This window comes from Aethalodelphis obliquidens, unplaced genomic scaffold (genome assembly GCF_003676395.1).
Source record: "Aethalodelphis obliquidens isolate GAN/ISIS:26980383/991018 unplaced genomic scaffold, ASM367639v1 scaffold37, whole genome shotgun sequence".
Taxonomy (NCBI): Eukaryota; Metazoa; Chordata; class Mammalia; order Artiodactyla; family Delphinidae; genus Aethalodelphis; species Aethalodelphis obliquidens.
Window position 1 is genome coordinate 15,427,760 of NW_020837981.1, and position 22,346 is coordinate 15,450,105.

Consider the following 22,346-nt stretch of genomic DNA (forward strand, 5'->3'; position numbering starts at 1 on the left):
CCTTAAGCTTAGCAGCAGGCTCAGTAGCTGTGGCGCACGGGCTTAGCTGCTCCGCGGCATGTGGGATCTTCTTGGACCAGGGCTCAAACCCGTGTCCCCTGCACTGGCAGGTGGATTCTTAACCACTGCGCCACCAGGGAAGTCCCTGCCTTTTTCTTTTTAAAACTAATACAATTATATGTCAACTGCCTTGTAGAGAACATGTTAAATAGCATGTAACCTCTGCTTTGGAGCTCCCTCTAGACAAAGGCTAGAGAAAGTTTCTCAGTACATTTCCCCTTCACAGCCGTTGCTAAGATACGTCTTCAGGTGCATAAATCATCAAGAGTTTTTTGTGCAGGAAAGCAGAGTGAACCCTGACACAGGAACATTGGTGACAGAAGCAGGAATCATTTTCCAGCTGCAGCCACAGTTTGCTTCACTTACTCTTGCACTTGGGTTTCTGGAATGCAATGACTCTTACAGAGTTTTCCACCAAAAATTAACTTCCTGTGCAGAAGACCCCTCTTATAAATGTAATTAGATTTCACAATAAGAGAAGGCCAGACCTTTTGCTTTATCCTCAACTACCTCAGAGGAACTGAAGGCACCCTTAAGTCCAGGCCTGCTGTGGACCTCTGACCCCTGAGCTGGAGCAGGGTGAGCCAGAGTAAACAGTTCACAACAATGTTCTCTCATTTCACACAGTCTTGTACTCTTGGGTGCTACGGAAATGGGAGAAGTGTTTAGCCAAAAGGCTGGTTTCACAAAAAATAACCAACAAAGTGGAACCATACAGATTAGCACCTGCTACATTTAATGCTACCTTTTCTGCAAAGGACATTTTTATTGCTACCTTGTTGTATTCCCAAAGGATTTAGTTGGTATATAAATTTTTAAAAAAATTCCAAGTTATAATAATGAGGCAAATTATATGAGTTTGAAAACAATTATTCTTTAAGAGTCCACTTTTTTAGGGAAGAAAAAAATGCAAGGCAAATTAAATGTATGTAGCATGTAGATAAAATGAAAATATGGAGCTCTCCACTATCAAAAGCAGATGACATCCAGTAAAGTCTGGAGCAGGCTCCTCATGGCTTGGGATTCTAAAACTGTGACTAGAATCAGCTTCCTGTGTGATGGACATAAATTCACATAACCCCAGGCAATCAATTCCTGCTCCCTGGTGCCTAATGACAGTGGTCTAGAAAGCCCCTGGCCATTAGGAGCAGAACCCTGGGAGTGTGGCTTGTTCCCGGAGCTGGTGACAATAGCTCAGCAATAATCCGCTGCAATGAAAAACCTCATCAAAATTCTGAGGAAAAGGAGGTGGTTTCTTTATGTCAGGACACAAAGGCCTCCACCATATGCCTCAGGTTGAAGGCCTCTAGAATACCCTAACCTGGCTGTTTTCTAACAGCAAAGAGAAGTGGCTGAAAGAGCTATTTCCTGGACAATTCATGAGGCATGAATACTCATGCCCCAGTGTAAAAACAGCAAGAGGTACACTCATGACAAATATGGACACAGCAAGATTGCCTTTCACCAGACCCAGATAAGGCAGCTGGAGTAGAACAAGCAAACCCTCCCCAGGAGCTATGGTACTGGAGAACTCTTCAACCAGGAACACAGGACTCCTAAATCTGCCAGTTACAGATAATCAGTTGGAAGTTTTACTAAAGTTAAAACAAGCCTAAACATTGCACTTTCCAAGTGAGAAAGGCAGAACCAAAATCAAGATACAAGCTGCTGGTGCCAAACCTGCATTTGCTTTGTTCACTGAAAAAAATCTCTGAAGTAAAAGCATCTTTATCAAAATTGAATGTTTATTTTGATATCTGAATGCTCTAGTTAAATTTTAGGGACAAAATTAGTTTTCCATAAACACTTTATCTTTAGGGGAAAAAAATTAACTACCATGCAGTATTTACATTTATCTTATGCTTTGAATTAAGGCACCTAAACAAATTCCAAGAGGGCCTCCTCATGGAATCTAAACTCTGACATTTTAATTTGGGGTGCTTGAATTTGATTTTAAGGTCCATAAGAAACTGTGCTACCAAATATGCAAAAGAGAGGAAATACTTCTTTGGAAATTTGGAAAGGATTCACATCAGAACTATTCTGTGTCACACTAAAACATGAATCTGCCATAAAATTAAATTCTAGGCAAAACTAATCCTAACGTTATTTCATATTTAAAACACAAAATAAACATGTTTAGTCCTTATACAAGTGTGTTTATGGGCTCTTCTAGGCAGTCTGCCAGAAATTCATGCATTATTGACCTTCAAACGGTTTAACTGAGCCGCTCAAACTCAGCTAATTACCCAGACACATGAAATCTGAGAGCATCTTTCTGGGCGCCTGTATTGAATCACACTGTGGGAAAAGCATCTTCTACGTGCTTTAGAGATGACAATAGAGCATGAATAAAACAGCCTGCAGATACAGTCAAGTTTAATAAAAAAGGATGTTTTGTCCTAAGTAATCCAAGAAGCTTCCCTGATTTTAAACTGCACTTTTATCCAGTACAGAATTTCCAAATTTCTTTAACATTAAAATTAATCCTGAGCTTTTAAAAAATGAAAAGTACTCTGTAACAATGCGTCTCATCCGAGATTAGATGCTGTGCAAAAATTTCCATGACTTTAAATAATTAGATCTGTTGTGTTAAAACCTTAAATAGGTTCAGAAAATCAAACAAAATGGGAACAAAAAGAAGAAAGGTTTCAGGCCAGCAAAGCCGAGCCCCTCTCCAAGTCTCCCTTTTATTTTAGTAAAATAAAAGAATGCAAACACTTTCCTCCACATTTAGAAACAAAAGAGTACCAAGACTCAGAAACTGGCTGTAGATCTAAGGGTAGTCGGGTTATCTACCATGGAAGCTGAAATTCCTTCTCCGGCATGGTGATGTTTATTTTGGAGCCCCAGACAAACGGCTCCCCTTCTGGGAAATGCCCTCTGTTGAAAAGCTACAGGCTTCCCAGAGAAGCCTGGGCTGCTCACCAGCAGGAGCCCTTAGTGCTATCTTTAATAACAGCACTTCAACCTGTCAGGATTAGTAAATGAGAGGCCCCTTTATTTCAAGTGATATATCCACTAATACTGGCCAGCAGTTGAGTTGCAAAGGTCTTGGGCCATTTATGAAGGAGACCTCAGAATCTGGTTGTCACAGCGCACAGATATGCTTGAAAAGACACGTACTTGGCCCTGTCAGGGAGCCCTTTGAGCCTCCAGCAGCCTTTCGCCATAGAGATACAGGGATGCCTGGCTGGGAGGGAAGGATGTGAATGACTCAAATCAACTGATCTTTTTAAAAAATGCTAAAAACTAATTCACACACAGCCCCAAAGCCCTCAGCCCAGTGGTGCCCCTTCCTAACCTCTATTCCCTTCACAGCTTCCACTTTGGATATGTTAATGACTTAGGTGTGTTAGTTTCCTAAGGCTGTCAAAATAAACAAGAGGCTTAAAACAACACAAATTTATTATCTCACAGCCTAGAAGTCAGAAGTCTGATGGGCTCCACTGGTTCCTCTGCTCCGGGACTCAGGGTCTAGGCTCTGATTGGAGGGGAGACTCTGCTTCCATGCTTATTCATGTTTTTGGCAGAATTCAGTTCCTTGTGGTTGTAGGACTGAGGACTGGGGTCCCTGTTCCTTTGATGGCGCCTCTCTCAGCAACTTAAAGCCACCGGCATTTCTTGTCATGTTGCCCCCTTCATCTTCAAGACAGCATGGAGTCTTTTTCATACTTCATTTCTCTCTGGCTTGCCCTTCTGTTGTTTTGCTTCTGCTTCCAGCCAGAGAAAGTTCTCTGCTTTTAAGGGCTCATGTGATTAGATTGGGCCTACCCACATAATCCAGGATAATCTCCCTAAAGTCCATAACCTAATTACATCTGCAAAGTCCCTTTTGCCATATTAGGTAACATATTCATATGTTCCAGGGATTAGGATGTGGACATCTTTGGGGGCCCATTCTGCCTACCACAGCAGGCTGGGGACAAGAAAAGGCTGAGGAGAGAAGCACAAGTTGTAAACTTCTGCAGTCCCTGTAACCCCTTAAACATGGCTGTACAGAAAAAGCATCTTTTCTTTGCCCTCCAGGCAAACATGGGGCTGATTTAAGACAAACCTTCCCAAGATTCTGGAGGCTGCACAGGCAATGACAGCAGCTCTCATCTCTGCTCAGCATCATGGTGATGAATATAAAATACCACTGTACAAAACTGGGGGAAATTTTAGCACCAAGGTTGTTGTCTGAATAACAGATAAATAAAAGTTCCCTGTAAGGAAGAAGCTGTCCTTTATAAACACATAGTCTTCACATTACAAACGAGCACTATACTGGAGGTCAAGTGATCTGATCTGGGTTCTAATCCAAGTTCTGCTATGTGGCTCTGAATAAGCCACCTCTCTTCTCCGGGTCTCAGTTTCCTTGTCTATAAATGTGGAGCTGAACTAGATCAACATTTCGCAAAATGCATTCTGTGGAAAATTCATTCCATGAAATGCTCTGCAAGAAAAGGGCCCCAAAGGCCAAATGTTTGAGAAATGAGGCTTGGAGTCACAGGAGCATTGTTAAAGGCTCTGAGAATTGTAACAAAAAACCTAGCTTATTTAACCCAATGTTTCCCAATCATATTTGGCAACAATCCCTTTTCTCCCATACCTACTATTACCCTTCAGCTGTGACTTCTCTCCATTCAGGTTGGCCTCTCCCTGAATAGTCTGTACTTTCCCATCTCTACGACCTTGTCCCCTCTTCCTCCACCTAAAGCACTCTTCCCCAAGCCTCAGTGTTTCAAACTCCTGTCACAAAGACAGGCTCAACGCTGAGTGACTCTCCCATGAATTGTTCTCTAAACCTGTCAGTTGGAGATACAGTCTCCTTCCTACATGGACCACTTAAGAAAAATTTAACGAGTGGCTACCACAGTGTAGCATCAGGCACTCATAATACAGATATTGTAATAGCACAGTCCTTCAATCATTGCTTATCCAGCAAATATTTATTGAGCACCTACTCTATGCCAGTTAGGTTGGGATACGACAGTGAACATGACACAGTCCTCGCCCTCATGGGGGCTCCTGTTCTAGAGGAAGAGCAGTGGTTGGAGGCAATCATAACCCACTATGAGGGTTATAACTGGTAGGACTGGGACTCAGTATTCCTGGTCCCACTCAGAAGTTCGTGGATGCCTGGGCACCACCATCATAAGGAAGATGAACCAGAGTTGTCCCTGTGGGGCCTCAGGGTACCTAAGGCCGCATGGGATAAGAAAGAGAGTCCTGGAATTGGTCGGGCAGGCCTGGGCTCAAATCCTCCACTTCCACTTACTGTGTGCCCTCTTCGAGTATTCATTAGTGACTGTTCAACATGAACAACAGTATTTGGTTCAAACGTTACTGTGGGAAAACATCCATAAGTACCTGGAATAATATTTGACACACATCAGTCCTACCGATATTAGCACTCTTTAACATCTCTTCCCAAATTAGGGATATTAAACTTGACCGTCCCTCGTTCCATCATTATTAGTACTTGGAGGGCTTCTTGTAGGGCGCTAGTTCTGCACATGGATGGATTTCTTAGCCAATCCTGACTCTTCTTTTCCCAACTTCCATAGCCTATTTGGTCAGACACCAGTCCTGACCATGACCTTCTCCCCACCTGGGAGAAAACAATTTATGTAGGTAAGGTCTACTGCTAGCCCTGTTTTCTTCCATTCAGTAGTACTTTACTGTGACCCCTTGTGGCAGAAATTGTAGGTTGGCACATTCAACCCACCTTCCCAGTCACCTTTTTCTTTGCCTTCCTCTAGTGCGGAGGCAGGAAAGCATATTACTTAATTTCCCAGCCTCACTTAAAACTAGTGGGCATGTGACATCACCATGGTGGTCAACGAGATACAGGCAGCCAGCTACCAGTGCCAGAAGAAGAGGCCTCATGAAGAAAAGGCCCTTCCCTCATATTTTCCCTTTTCATTCTTGACTCTTTCTTCCAGCCTGGATCCTGAAGAGATTGCAGCCACCTTGTGACCATGAGGTGACAAAGCATGATGTCAAAAGACCACCCACTAAGGAAGTCAAAGCAGAAAGAAAGAAAGAGCCCTGGTGTCTGACAGCCTTGCTGAGCGACTGTGCTGGCCCCCGGGGGCTGCCTACCTCCAAACTTCTTGTGATGATGCAAATCTACCCCTTATTTGTTCATGCCATTTCTAGAGGGTTTTCTATAATCTGCAACACATGTCTAACCAATATACTTAGTCAAGTATTGAGAGAGACATTCATCTCCTCCTCATATTTTCTGCTGTGTGCAAAATGTTTGTCTTGCCGAGGGCCTGATTAAGCTTCTGGATTTTATACCAGCCGGATGCTTTTATGTCAACAGCTTAACTGCTGTGAAACTAGAATGTCACACTGATGGATATTTACAGAAAAGGTGTCAGGGCCCCTGCTGCTTTTCCCTTAATCACGTCAAGTCGAGGACATGCCATGAGAAGAAAGAGATGCAGAAGCTTTAGCTAGTTTTGCTAATTTTTAACTGGGGAAATCTGTACTAAAAAGGTTACAGTGGCACTCTCCTCTGGATGAGAAAGGATATCCTTATTGCATGTAGAAATCACAGAGAGGAAGGTAAGAACTGTCACAGCTGTTACAGCTCGATCTCAAAATGGGTATCTACAGTCACAGCCCTAGGAACGGGATGCCTTTCAATCTCTCCTGAAAGGAAGTCTTGTGAAATAGAGCCAGTAAGTCAATATCACCGTTAACATCAAGGTAAGATTAACTCAAGATTTAAAGGGGCAAATAATGAATAACCCCCACTTATATTTGAGGGGTGAGTAATCCCTGTCATTTGTTGAAGAAAGTTGTCTTCGGTCCTGAAAGTGCCTGGACCCACCCAGGTCCCAGGTCTCTGCGGCTGGGTCTGCGTGGTGGTGGGTTAAGCCCAGCAGAGGCCTCCCGCTCCAAAGAGGACTGGGTTCTGTGGTGTGAAGGGAGCTGGGACAGGGCTCTACTTTGCAACATGAGATAAACACACACAATGCTACCTCTTACCCCCCACACACACTTTACAAAAAAGCATCACAAACATCACAGCCTTACCTGCTCCTCTCCTACCGAAGGAGGTGAGGGTTGGGTGACTCAGAAAAATGAACAGGATCTGCCCAGAATCCAGGGAGGCTTATCAGTGTCCACAGGTGCTTCGCCAGGCCCCCCAGCAGGCTGCTCTGCCTGGGTCAGCCACCCTCTCTCCCACCAAATCTGGAAAGCATCATTGAGTTTCTGCATCAACACTCTCTTTCACTTCTCCCAGACTGTCTGCTATGCTCCGCCTGCTTTCAAGTTGACTACAGACTATCTTTTGGACCCCTGAAATATTAACTTTTAAAAGATAAAAGCCACTCCGGGGATACAACTCACATAAATGTATTTTACTAAGAAGCACTTCTAGGCTGTTAGAAACTTTAAAAGACATAAACTTTTTGATTTTAAGATTGTGAATTTCCTTTTCTTCAGCACAGAAAGCTTCATCTTACATCGGGGCAGATGTGACTACTTCAGCGGGACTTTAGCATATTTCTACAAGGTCACGGCCTTAGGAGTGAAATGTAAAGGTCACCACCCTGAGAAATCTTAAAAGAGGCCGTAGGTCTTGATCACTATGATCTTTACATGTGAGGGTCATCTGGTCACTGCTTCTAGGAGCTGACCACCTACTTCTCACTAAGCCATCCATTACTGCACCTTTGACCCAAGGCAGCCAGACGGTTTCTCAGATTATGTTCTGGGAGAAAAAGTGTGGCCTCGTGCACATCGTGTGGTGAGGCTGTCCAGGCAGAAGCCGCTAGGGTCCATCTGCAGAGGTTACCTGACCCCCGCTTTGCCTTCCATACAGACATGGCCCCCTAACCCCAAGCAGAACAAATGCACATGCTCCTTCTTCAGCGCTCTCTTGGGTTTCAGCCCAGAAAAGGGGCTCCACCATCTTTTTTTAAAATTTTTTATTTATTTATTTTTGTGTGTGTGTGCCCGGCCCCCAGCCCCGGAAGCCCCACCCCTCCGCAAACCATTGGCCAGGGATCCAGGACCTCACTCCAGCAAAGACCGCAATCAGGAGGCTCCTGGCAACTTTCAGGACCTCTGGACCCTTTGGTCTTTCTGATCAGAGGGGGAGGAGATTGAGGGTGGGAGGGGGACAGGAGGCAGCCAGAGCTCAGCCCGTTACCAGCAGTAGCACATGCCACCTCGAGCCCGGGTCCCCCTGGGTCCCCCTGGGCCCCTGGGAGAGGGAGGGGTCCTGGGGGATGGTATTTGTAGCTCCTGGCATCAGGCCGGCCCCTCCCTCCCCAGCCTCGGGAAGGAACAGATTCTTCCTCCCTCCTCTCTCCAGAGGAAGTGGCTTTTATCAATATACCTTTTAAATACACTTGCTTCCTAGCTTATTGCTTCCCCAGCCCCCTCATCTTCCTTTTTAGGAATCTAACACTGACGTTCTCTGTTTACTCAAGAAATATCCTCTCCCCCGAGCACTGCACACAAAGTACTCCCACTACCCACATGCGGAAGGTTTCCTCAACGCCTGTTCGCTCACCGACCCTCTTGCCCAAGCTGCCTCCTCCCTTTCTCGCTGCTGCCTCACGCTTTAGCCTGGCAGCCCAAGGCATGGTGCTGAAGCTCACACGGCAGGAGAGCAAAGCCAGTTCTCGTGGAATTACCTGGGGCAGCACAAACCGCTGGGTCTTGGGAGTGGTGCCTCCGTCCTGCTCCCAACGTGGTCCAGTGGAGCAAACTGTTAGCAAGAGAAGCTAAATCTCTGACTTTGAAGAGTTGGGGTTTTCTGGATAAAGGATGCTGAAAACTTGGGATCCTCAGCAAGGTTAACTTACAACTGTATAGTGAGATGACTCTAGAGAGATTTACCTAACTCAGGATGGTGTGTTTACATTTCAAGCGAAAATGAGGCCCAAGACCTTGGAGTCAGCTCTAAGTCATAAAAACTGGAGCCACCAGGGTTGTTCTGGCTCCTGCAGAGATGTATTTATGTTCCAGAAGGTCAGAGGAAGAACCTGGGATCCTTCCATCCTGTCTCCATGCAACAAAGGTTTTTCTCCCTCTTTCTGGGAGAGAAGGAAGCAGGTGCCTCTTTCTCCTGCACATAAGCAAAGAAAATTCACTTTTCTCCACCCCTCACCTATGGAGTGCCTGACACCCCTGCTGGAGATTTTCCCATCTGGCTTTCATCGCATCGCCCAGGTAAGCACTGGGGCAAGGGGTACTGATGCAGTTATAATTACTTACGTAATATTATTATTTTTAAATTATTGCATAAATAATAACTAATCTGTCTGATCTAGAATATCTATGTGCATTGAGAATGAAATTAATAAAGATGAATAGTAAAGGCCCAACAATTCTGGTAGCAAGGATGACGGGATTCTGTGTGTCTCATGGTTTACTGGGAGAGACAGATGAGAGCCCTGAGGCTGGTTAGCAGGATGTGAAGAAGATCCATGGGAACCAGAAGCAGGTCTGTTGAAAGGATTAGGAAGTTTGTTAGCTGGGTGTTAGGAGATAGGCTTGAAACACAGCAGCCTAATGGCACTTTGGGATTTTGCTCTCTCCTCTGACTGGACCCTGAAATTCTTAAAGGCGGACTCTAGGTGGGACAAGAGAAGCTTAGGCTGCTCTCTCCCACAGGGGAGAGGAGGGAGGTAATTAGCTCCACAGCCAGAGCAAGTCTAGGAGGACCACACAGCTAACCTGCCCAGTACCGCAGGGACAGAATCTGGATTGCTATCCTGAAGACACTTCTCTGCTCCCCACTGATCCTTAGCTCCTTTTCTACCCCAGCTGATCTTCCTGTTTCAGAAGGCACTACATGAGTCCCTTTACACAGGGGGTAATGGGAGTGGATGGGGGACTGGAATATTGAGAGCTCCATTGGATACCAGCACCATGTAGCCACGTGGGGAGGGGACACGGGATGAATGGAGATACTGAGGAATACAGAGCGAAACCTCAGTGAGTGAGCAGAAAAGTCCTGGAGCCTTCTCACATAGGTCAAGGGGGCAAAAGGAGAGCGCTGTTCTAAAATGCCACCCTGGGACTTCCCTGGTGGTCCAGTGGTTAAGAATCTGCCTTCCAATGCAGGGGACACGGGTTCGAGCCCTGGTCGGGGAACTAAGATCCCACATGCCACAGAGCAACTAAGCCCGTGCGCCACAACTAGAGAGCGCACGCGCTAGAGAGAAGCCCGCACACCGCAACGAAGAGCCTGCGTGCCGTAACTAAGACCCCATGCAGCCAAATAAATAAATAAATAAAATGCCACCCTGCCGCCTGCAGTTTGCCTCCCTTCCACATTCCCCACTAGCTGTGAGGAAACAGCTTCTCCCTGCAGCTGTGACTTTTATCCCTGTAAATGCTGACTTTAAAGGCTAGGAGTTTGTGCAAAACTTTGCAGTGGGGAAAAAAGAGTTTCAACATGGCTTTGCATTGGTTTCTGTGCTGCTGCATCTGAATGTATGGCAGAAATTGATCTGGATGTTATATGCTTGTCATAAGTGCGAGAGGGATCACCTCCTCTCAATCAGAGAAAGATGCAAAAAGAAGTGGTAATGGAATTCCCTTGTTTTTTTGCCATCTGTAGCTGAAACAGATGCCTCTTAACCCAGAGGTTCTGGCAGTGAGGAGAAAGCTGCTGGCTTCTTACCATCAAATTGGAGGTCTGAAATCTTAATGGACTCTAGGTATGGCAGACAGAACAAGTCCCTGTACTGGATTTTGGCTACGACGTTTGCTTTAGGAAAGGTAGTATGCCAAGAGAGTTGGAGAAGGGAGACAGTTTCCAGATTAAGGTACACTTAATGTTCCTAGATACGTGCCTTTTTGAAAAGTGGCTTTTAAGCTTGCTCATGAGCTCTTGAGGAAATCAGATCACCCATTTGTGTATCATGAAGTTGTGGGTCAACTCTGTGACTGACAGGTGAAAGGAGCTTTAAAAAAAAAGTCCTTGCAAGAAAAGCCCTGCTAGCCAAGCAGAGTTTTAGCTTTGTACAAGAAAGGGGCAGCTATCCCCTCTGCCGCCCCAAGCAAGGAAAAGCTGCTGGTTTGGGGAGGAGTCGGGGGAATCATGGATTCACAAGGTTTCCCTCAATTGCCTGGGCCAGGCTCACTGAATGAAGCCTGTTGTGGTTTCAAGCTCTGCTAAGTTGAAAACAAGTGTGGTCTCCCTGCTCCGTGAGCACAACTCCGACTCTGAAACTGTCGGAAGACACCCTCTTGTGGGGCTGTGAGCTGTGGAAATGGACCATGAATGCTGGTGGACCTGTCTGCACAGCAGAAGCCTATGGAAAGGCCTGTCCTCTGAAGAGGTCGCTGCCGATCAGGAAAGCCTGACTCTCCTGGTGGGACTCCTAGGGAAGCTGCAAGACAAGGAAGGTCAAATCACAAGAAGCGGGGCCCATCCACCCCCTTGGGAAGATCTCACTGCTGTTGGCTTTTTGGGTTCGGTCTTTCTGATTTTTGCTGTCAGGGTGATTTGTGCCTTTTCTGGTTCGGGCAGAGGTCACTACCAATCAGCTGCTGGTCTGACTCACCTTTCACCTTACACCTCAGTAAGGCAGCTTGACTCTTCAATTCAGCGTTCACCAGGGAAGGCTGATCCTCTCTCTAAGGGTAGGGGCCGTATAGATCGGTTTCAAAAAATGTTTTTAATTCAAAACTCTGCCCCGACCATTCTTCTGGACATAATGTATCTTCCTCTCTGTCCCCTAACAATAACCCCAGATCAGCTTGCCTGAAAAGGGTCTCAGGAGATTTCGATTTAATAATTAAGTCTGTTTGAATTGTGTGAAAACGTTCTGTGAGAAGGCTTTCTGCCTCTCTTGCACCCACCCTCCTGGAGGAAAGGTCTGGGTGAGAGAGGAGGAGGATGGAAGAAACCTGTGAAATTACAGTAATGAGACACACTGATTTTGTAACAATGGAAGGGGGGAAAAAAGCAAGGGAAGGGAAAACTTTAGACCTGGTGGGATGCGAGGTGGGGGCAGGGATTACCAACCTCTGTTTTTCAGAATCTGCTCCTGGAGCCCTCCTCCCAGAAGGAGGCCACCCCTCGCTGCTCTCACGACCAGCTGCCCCGCGCCCCCTTTCCTACCCACCCTCCTTGCTGCTATGAACACTCCCAAATTCCAGCTGACTGCTGCCTGACACTGACCAGACGGGAGGGGACGGGCTCGGCTCCTGTGCTTACATGAAGAACACCTCCAGATGTCACCTGCACCGCAGGGACAGATGAACTGGTGGCAGGAGCAAGCAGGACTGCTTGAAACTGCACTGAAAACTGAACTGACCTGAATTATTTGGGCTGAAGTGCAGAGTGCCCAAACTTATCCACTGGTGGGAGGTCGGAGGCCCCAGTAGGCATCCTGCCCACTTGTGCGGCCTAACTGATGTATAGTCTCACTTGGGGGCCCTAATAATTGTAAACTCTTTGTTTCCAGGGGTGCCATGTGTGCCCTCTGGGGCTGTATGCATGAAATGCAGGCATTAACTTACCTCTGGTAAAAACACTGACTTACATTTGGAGACGGTTATCAGAAACTTTCAAGGGTTTAAGGAAATACCCCAGGGACTTCCCTGGAGGTCCAGTGGTTAAGACTCCTCGTTTCCATTGCAGGGGGGCGTGGGTTTGATCCCTGTTGGCGGAACTAAGATCCCACATGCCACGTGGCCAAAAAAAAAAAAAAAAAAAAAAAAGATTCTCTTTAAGGAAATACCCCAGGTAGACCAAGTAGCCCTCAGACATGTACTCTGTGGGAAGCTTACCTACAATGTGAGTTGTTCCATTAGAAAACTGGTATGAAATTTATCCTCACTTTAGCTGATGTGATTCATGACCCTGCCTCAGCCTCAAAGGCATTCAGGGCAGCTGCAACTCACTGGGGCCAGTTATATGGATGATAGAATTTGCCACAGATTTCTTTCTTGCAGGTCATGGCAAAGTCTGTGCAAAGCATTAATATATACAGCTCTACCTGGGTGTCTGCCTCAGGCCAGGTAGGGAACGTTAGTACAGAAACCTGAGGAAGCCACCACACATTCTAAGGTAGACCTTTATGGTAAATGAGATGCATTCAACTGACTAAAACCAGGAGGAGCCTTGGAGGCTGAGACTAAGACCAATACAATGGGACTGACCTCATTCTGCCCTTGGGAGTCCTGCTGGGTAAGTGCTGTTTAAGACAAACCCAGCGACTTCCCCAGTGGTGCAGTGGTTAAGAATCCGCCTGCCAATGCAAGGGACACGGGTTCGAGCCCTGGTCTGGGAAGATCCCAGGTGCCGCGGAGCAACTAAGCCCGTGCACCACAACTACGGAGCCTGCGCTCTAGAGCCCACGAGCCACAACTACGGAGCCTGCGCTCTAGAGCCCACGAGCCACAACTACTGAAGCCTGTGCACCTAGAGCCTGTGCTCTGCAACAAGAGAAGCCACCGTGATGAGAAGCCCGCGCACTGCAATGAAGAGTAGCCCCCACTCACTGCAACTAGAGAAAGCATGCGTGCAGCAACGAAGACCCAACACAGCCAAAAATAAAGTTATATGAGACAAACCCAATGGATTTAGTCCTAGCTCCCACTGGTCAGATTAAAACAAAATGACCAATGGAGTGGCATGTTATGGGACAATTTACCAGTAGCCAACTATGGAGAAACACAAGAGGTGGAAACGTGGGGTAGAGAGAAAATAGTTTTGTGTTTCTGCAGAGTTGGGGTTTTTTAAATAAATTTTCTGAAAACTTGGGATGCTGGGCTAAGAGCAAGTCTTACAAAATTAATTTGCAACTATACAGACAGTGAACTCCACAGATTCACCCAACTCTGGAGGTATGTGTTTATATTTCAAGGGAAAATGAGGCCCAGGACCTTGGAGACATCTCCAGTCAAAAAACTGGAGCTTATCTGACTGCTGGAAAGATGTGTTTACACTGCAAAAAGTTAGAGAACCCAGAGTGCTTTCCATCCTGTCTCCAAATAGCAAAGGTTTTTCTCCTTTCAGGAAGTAAAGGAGGGGCAATTAACTTCTTTGTATAAGCAGGGAAAATCAATTTTTCTCACTCCCACACCTATGGAATGTGCAGCCACTTGTGTGGGAGGTTTTTCCAACTGCTTCTCATAGAGCTGCCCCAGGACTGATGTAGTTGTTATATAAGTAATAATTAACCTGGTTCCACTTGGGGATGTCAGTGTGAAGAACTCCATGGACCACTGCCTAGCAAAACAAAGCTTGTGGAAACCATAAAACACTACTCAAAGTCTCTGGAAATTCTTCTAAGGGCATGCACCAAACAAGGAAACATTCATTCAAGAAAACCTAGTAAAACCTGGTAAGAGAATTGAGAGTCTGTGGCAATTGGACCACCACCTTCTCCCTCCCCCACTCCAGCTCAGTTTGATGAAAGTCCCACTTCAGGCAAATACAGCCAAGAAGTCAGGGCTCCCTCTCCTCAGCTCCCAGCCAAGGTTTACTACAACTCGCTGAAAGGGGTAAGCTGCCAGCATTTTCCATCCGCTCCAACTCCAAGCCAAAGAGGCTAAATTTAAATTCCTGGTGAGTGTGGCTGAGAGATTTCGGGTTCCCTTCCTCTACCCAGTCTGTACCCACCCAGTCCTGACTCTCTCCCAGGAACAGCAGCCCAAGAATTCTGGGACTCCAACCACCTTCACCCCAGCTCACTCACAGGGCATAGGTTCCACCCTGGGAAAGCAAGCTGCTCTTCTCCTTGTGCCCAGCACCCAGAGCAGTGGGTCATTTTGTCCAGGGGGGAGAGGCAGTCCATAAGAAAAAGTTTCAAAGCACTTCCCAAAGGAATGGACCTTATTTGAAAAGTGTGTAGGAAAGTTCAAGCCTAAAGGCACTCCGAAAGACAGCTCCTCTTAAGAATAATGAGCTAGGGGGCTTCCCTGGTGGTGCAGTGATTAAGAATTCACCTGCCAATGCAGGGGACACGGGTTCGAGCCCTGGGCCGGGAAGATACCACATGCCGCGGAGCAACTAACCTCGTGCACCACGACTACTGAGCCTGCGCTCTAGAGCCCATGAGCCACAACTACTGAGCCCACGTGCCACAACTACTGAAGCCCACATGCCTAGAGCCTGTGCTCCGTGACAAGAGAAGCCACCGCAATGAGAAACCCGCGCACTGCAACGAAGAGTAGCCCCCGATCACCGCAACTAGAGAAAGCCCACGTGCAGCAACGAAGACCCAACACAGCCAAAAATAGATAAATTTAAAATAATAATAATAATAATGAGCTAAGGCTTCCCTGGTGGCGCAGTGGTTAAGAATCCACCTGCCAGTGCAGGGGACATGGGTTCGAGCCCTGGTCCGGGAAGATCCCACATGCCTCGGAACAACTAAGCCCATGCACCACAGCTACTGAGCCTGTGCTCTAGAGCCCGCGAGCCACAAATACTGAACCTGCGTGCCACAACTACTGAAGCCTGTGCACCTAGAGCCCATGCTCCGCAGCAAGAGAAGCCACCACAATGAAAAGCCCGTGCACCGCAATGAAGAGTAGCCCCCGCTCACCGCAACTAGAGAAAGCCCACGTGCAGCAATGAAGATCCAGCGCAGCCATAAATAAATAAATAAATAAATAAATGACGTTTAAAAAAAAAAGACTCCACACCGGCACTGCAGGGGGTATCGGTTTGATCCCTAGTTAGGGAGTTAATATCCCACATGCCACATGGCACAGCCAAAAAAAAGAGTGGTGTAATACCAAATGAAGCAGATAACTAAGAGATCAGGACAAAAGACAAACAGAGCCCTGCTAAAACCACTGTCATCCCAGGGTGACTATGTGCGTGACCAAGGCTGCACTCTGAGAAGCAATATCAAAGGCTTCATGCTGTAGGGGAAACAGACATCGCTAATATAGCCTAGTCAAGTCACAAAAGCAAACACAAGTCCAGGATAGAGGAAAGAGGAATCTGTATCCTGAGTTGCTATATTACCTAAAAGGTCCAATTTTCAACATCACAAGACATGCCAAGAACCAGGAACCCATGACCCATATGCAAGGAAAAAGCAGAAACAGAAACTGCCTATGAAAGCCACCAGAGATCAAATTAAAGATGTCAAAGTAGCCATTATATGTTCTAAGAACTAAAGGAAACCATGCGTAAAGAAATAAAGTATGAAGACAATGTCTTGCTGAATAGAGACGATTGATAAAGAGAAACTAAAAACTAAATGAAAATCCTGGAGTTTAAAAGTACAATAATTGGGACTTCCCTGGTGGTGCAGTGGTTAAGAATCCACCTGCCAATGCAGGGGACACGAGTTCGAGCCCTGGTCAGGGAAGATCCCACATGCTGCAGAGGAACTAAGCCCATGCGCCACAACTACTGAGCATGCGCTCTAGAGCCCGCGAGCCACAACTACTGAGCCCTCGTGCCGCAACTACCAAAGCCTACGCGCCTAGAGCCCATGCTCCACAGCAAGAGAAGCCACCGCAATAAGCCTGCGCACCGCAATGAAGACTAGTCCCCGCTCGCTACAACTGGAGAAAGCCCACATGCAGCAACAAAGACCCAACGCAGCCAAAAATTAATTAATTTTAAAAGTACAATAATCAAAATTTTAAATTCATTAGAGGAGCTCAATAGTAGATTTGAACTGGCAGAAGAATCAGTGAACCTCAGGTTAGATCAATAGAGATTACATAAACATTCCTAAAACAGAAAACAAAATGAAGAAAAATGAACAGAGCCTCAGAGAAATGTAAGACCCCTTTAAAGGCATCAGTCTATGTGTAAGGAGGAATGCAAGAAGGACAGGAGAAAAAGAAAGGGGCAAAAAATATATATTTGAATAGTAGTAAAATCTTCCCAAATTTGCTGAGAAATAATCGATACATCCAAGAAGCTCAAAGAACTTCAAGTAGGATAATTCTACACATAGGCACATCAGAAAGAAAACACTGAAAGCCAAAGACAAAAAATCATGAAAGCAACGAGAAAAAAAAAATCCATCACATACAAGGGAGCTCCAAATAGATTAACAGTTGACTTCTCACCAGAAACAATATAGGCCAGAAAGCAGTGTGATAACGTATTTAAAGTGATGAAAGAATAATCTGTCTTTGACCCAGAATACCATATGTGTGCATTCTAGATAAAATTATTAAAGATAGATATTAAAAAACCAACAATGCTCTAATCAAAAGATTTTAAATTTTAATGACTTTTTACTGCCACAGTTGGAGGACAATTACATTAGAAAGTGAGTTAAGACCCACATGATTAAGTTTACTAATGGCGTGGTCAAAGGTCCTAGAATGTTGAGGCTCCCTCTTCCATCCTTTTTGCAAGGATGGAGTTGCGTCTGACTTCGTGTGGAAACCTGTTCCCCCTTATCATATCACAGAAAGATATTTGGTCTTTGTCCCCAGTTCCTGGCACAGAGCTCCTAAAACCTGTGGAACTTCCTGAGTGATAAAGGTAATTGGCAGGCCCCTAGAGAGCCTCAGGAGGGAGGTCGGCTGCCAGGAAGACCATGCCCTGATTAGAAGCCTGGAACTTTCAGCCCCCCTCCCCAACCTCTGGAGGTGGGTAAAGAGCTGGAGACTGCATTGATCACCAATGGCCAATAATTTCACAAATCATATCTATGTAATGAAACCTCCATAAAAACTCCTACAAAACAGAGTTAAGAGAGCTTCTGGGTGGGTGCTCTAGAGGGCATGAAGCTCTGAACCCCTCTCCTATACCTCTTATGCAACTCTTCCATTTGGCTGTTCCTGAGTTGTGTCCTTTATAATAAACTGGTAACAGTAAGTAAAGCACTTTCCTGAGTTCTAAGTTGTTCTAGCAAATTACTGAACCTGGGGAGGGTGCTGGTAGGAACTCTTGACTTTGTAGCCAAGTTGGACATAAGTGCTGGTAACCTGGGGACCTAATACTTTCAACTGGCGTCTGAAGTGGGGACAGTCTTGTGGGACTGAACACTGAAACCTGTGGAATCTGACAGTAACTACCCAGAGCTAATTGCACAACACCCAGTTGGCATCTGCAGAGAATCCGAGAATTAGTAGGTGTCAGAAGGAAAAAACACCTCTCACCCTTCCTGCTTTCCCCTCATTCTCTATGCCTCCAACCTGTGTAACTGGAAAAACAACATAAAAGTCTAAGTATAAATAAACAAGATGTCATGGAATCTCATCTTGATAAAAGATGAGATTGATCTTTGATCAAAGTTGATAAAGTGTCAACTTTAAAATGTGTAACACAGAATTGAACTCCAAGGGAACTTTTGCAACACAAAACCCACGAGGGGTTTCCCTACAGTTTAGTGAAGTTGAAAAGTTAGTGTCGGGACCTCCCTGGTGGTGCAGTGGTTAAGAATCCGCCTGCCAATGCAGGGGACGCAGGGTCGATCCCTGGTCCGGGAGGATTCCACATGCCGCAGAGCAACTAAGCCCGTGTGCCACAACTACTGAGGCCGTGTGCCACAACGACTGAAGCCCGCACGCCTAGAGCCCATGCTCTGCAACAACAGAAGCCACCACAAGGCAATGAAGAGTGGCCCCCACTCGCCACAGCTAGAGAAAGCCCACGCGCAGCAACGAAGACCCAACACGGCTAAAAATTAATTAATTTTAAAAAAGAAAAGTTAAGTGTCTTAGAAACCCTAGTGTCCATTGTTTCCTAAAGATAAATCATTTGGGTCCCCTTTGAGATTTGGGACCTATCCACATATATAATATTTATCTCCAAATCAACTGTATTACTATAATTACTGGGGAAACTTTATGTTCCTACTTTAAGTAGAAAATCGGTGCCATTTGTTAAGTAGAAGGTATGCCTTAGTTCATTAAAAAATTTGTTTAATGTTTAGGGCTTCCCTGGTGGCGCAGTGGTTGAGAGTCCGCCTGCCAATGCAGGGGATGTGGGTTCGTGCCCCAGTTTGGGAAGATCCCACATGCCGCGGAGCGGCTGGGCCCGTGAGCCATGGCCGCTGAGCCTGCGCGTCCGGAGCCTGTGCTCCGCGGCGGGAGAGGCCACAACAGTGAGAGGCCCGCATACCGCAAAAAAAAAAAAAAAAAAAAAAAAAATTTGTTTAATGTTTAAATGTCTAAATCAAATTCTGTTACCACCACCAGTGCTATACATGCCACACTTTGGAAAACAATGCCCTAAAATAATGCCCTAATCCACTGTGTGGGATGAAAGGGTAAGACCAGAAACAGAAGGCACCATCTGTGAAGTGCCCTGGGTTCGAGAACCAGTCTTCCTTCTAAAAAGACTGTTTTCAACTTTCTTTATAAAGGCACAAGTAACCACTAATCTCTACAGTGCTTTGATTCAGTTATAACAGAATACTAAAAAAAAAGTTCTTTTTATTACCAGGGCTTTCAACCAGTTAATGTAACTATGGGCAACTGCAAGGCTAGACAATTAAGCTCAGTTTTAAGGACAAAACACAGCCCTGGGATTTCTGAAAAGCACCATCACCAAATGCTATTGCTCTCCAGAGATGGACCATTTTATGTGACACACAATTACCATTGAAAGGGCACACCATTTCTTTATTCTCTTTTCTTAGCATTGTGGAGAGTCAGATGACGGAAAGTTTAAGAGAAACAGATTCTGGCAAAGGCTGTGACAAATAAAAAAACAAACATACAAAATAAAGCAAACGGGCTTCCCTGGTGGCGCGGTGGTTGAGAGTCTGCCTGCTGATGCAGGGGACACGGGTTCGTGCCCCGGTCCGGAAGGATCCCACATGCCGCGGAGCGGCTAGGCCCGTGATCCATGGCCGCCGAGCCTGCGTGTCCGGAGCCTGTGCTCCGCAGCGGGAGAGGCCACATCAGTGAGAGGCCCGCGTACCGCAAAAAAAAAACAAAAACCAAACATCAAAACTTCTCCTTGCTGGTAATTTTTTTTCAACCTGTATTCCAGTAGGAATCAAAATCTGGAGAACAGGGATGAAAAAACAATCATGAAACAAATTCTAGGGACAAACATACCTACCTCATCCTGCTAAGCTTCCACCCTAATTAGCTTTCTGTTTCTGTGTACAGCCCAATCAGATGGGACAGGCCTCATACACCCAAAAACAAGGTGGGGACATGCCTTGAGTGCCCTGGTTCTCTTCAGTCTGATCCTTTTACTTGGTCTTAGGTGAAAGTGGCAGTAAAGCTGGGTTGCGCCTGACCTGGCTTAAGTCTGGCTGGAATTAGCACCTTTCAGTTATGGTCGATTAGTAGGGACTAGGGGCCGGCTCCTTGCCTCTGCCCTGCAGGAGATATGAGTAGAAAAATGACAGACGGGACTTCCCTGGTGGTCCAGTGGTTAAGACTCTGCGCTTCAAATGCAGGGGGTGCAGGTTTCATTGCTGGTCAGTGAACTCAGATCCTGCATGCTGCGTGGCCAAAAATTTTGTTTTTAAACTTTTTTTTTTTTTATTTGGTTGCACTGGGTCTTTAGTTGCAGCAGACAGGCTCCTTAGTTGCGGCTCACAGGCTCCTTAGTTGTGGCATGCAAACTCTTGGTTGCGGCATGCATGTGGGATCTATTTCCCTGACCAGGGATCAAACCTGGGCCCCCTGCATTGGGAGCATGAAGTCTTAACCACTGCGCCACCAGGGAACAGATAAAACAAAATAAAATTCTCAAAAAAAAAAAGAAAAATGACAGATATCTTTTCCAGTATAGGAAATGCTGCTCAGCCTATGCTCCTGGGGCAAGGAGACTCATCACCCTTCACTGTGCCCTGCCTGGCACCCAGGTCAGAGCTGGCCTAGCATGGTCCTTGATTAACAACTAAAGGAAAGGTCTTGATCAATTCCAGGGAGGATACAGGCAGAGGAAAAGAAGACTTGAGAATATGTCGACCCTCCAATCCCCAAACCCACTCCAGACCTGACACAACAAACTCCCCAACAACCCAAGCCACCCAACAAACATGTATCTGCTTATGCTCTTAAATGTTAAACTGGGGTCATCTTTTTTTTTTTTTTTTTTTTAGCAGTACGCAGGCCTCTCACTGTTGTGGCCTCTCCCGTTGCGGAGCAACAGGCTCCGGACGCGCAGGCTCAGCGGCCATGGCTCACGGGCGCAGCCGCTCCGCGGCATGTGGGATCTTCCCGGACCGGGGCACGAACCCGCGTCCCCTGCATCGGCAGGCGGACTCTCAACCACTGCGCCACCAGGGAAGCCCTGGGGTCATCTTTTGTTGCCTTTCAAAATATTTTTCCTCTCAGTTGATATGAATTTTCTAATTCTTCCCAAGGGATTTGTCCCTTTTTGATCCTCAGTGCCTCTGTGCCTCTGGAGAATTTAAATGGGTCTTCTGGGGTTTCCAGAACCTCATGCACCTGCACTGCTTACTCCTTGGTATCTATAAGCCATTTGGTTTCACAGAAGGCTTTCAAAGACTCCACAAGTCAAAGGTCAAAATTGACATTTGTAACAGTCAGGCACAAAGAAGATTTAATAAAGAGATATACTGTGTCCATACAGCAGAAGACCCAGTATTGTTAAGATGTGAATTCTCCTCAAATTGATCCATAGATTTAACACGATCCTAATAAAAATGCTAGCAGGATTTTTTTTCTGTAGAACTTGACAAGATGAATCTAAAATTTATATGGAAAAGGGGAAGGACCTAAAATAGCTAAAACAAAAAGAAACAAAGTTGGAAGTCTGACAATACTGATTTCAAGTTTACTACATAGCTACAGTAATCAAGACAGTGTAGCATTAGTGAAAGGATAAGCATATAGATCAAAAGAACAGAATACAGACCAGAAATAGACCAACACACGTGGTCAACTGATATGTGACAAAGGGCCAAGGTTATTCAATGGAGAAAGGACAGCCTTTTCAATAAATGATTCTTGAAAAACTGGACATACATATGCAAAAAAAAGATAAGGCTTGACCCATAACTCACACTGTAAACAAAAATTTACATGAAATGCAACCATAGATCTAAATATAAACCTAAAAGTATAAAATTTCTAAAAGAAAACATAGGACAAAAATGTTTGTGATTTCAGTTAGGCGAAGATTTCTTAGATAGGTCACAACAAACACACAATTTTTAAAAACTGATAAATAGGATTTTATTAAAAATTTCTGTTCTTCCCAAGACTCTGGTAAAAAGAAATAGTAATAAGACAAGCCACAGACTGGGAGAAAACATTTGCAAAACACATATCTGATAAAAGGCATATCCAAAATGTATGAAGAACTCCTACAATTCAATAAGGGAAAAAAACAAACTTTTTTTGTTAAGTGGGCAAAAGATTTTAACACACACTTCATCAAAGATACAAAT

General features: G+C 45.6%; 1 protein-coding gene across 2 annotated transcripts in view; it reads right to left on the minus strand.

Moving 5' to 3' along the window:
- Positions 1 to 22,346, minus strand: part of STOX1 (storkhead box 1) — a 51,424-nt gene that overhangs the window by 11,784 nt on the left and 17,294 nt on the right. The window contains exons 1-2 of one of the 2 annotated variants that reach the window (XM_027130076.1): positions 8,709 to 10,157; positions 7,096 to 7,254 (exon numbers count right to left, since the gene is read on the minus strand). The exons of the other annotated variant lie outside the window; for it this stretch is intronic. The gene's annotated coding sequence lies outside the window, so the exon portion shown is untranslated. Of the gene's footprint in view, positions 1 to 7,095; positions 7,255 to 8,708; positions 10,158 to 22,346 lie in introns of those variants that run through there. 2 annotated transcript variants of the gene reach the window in all.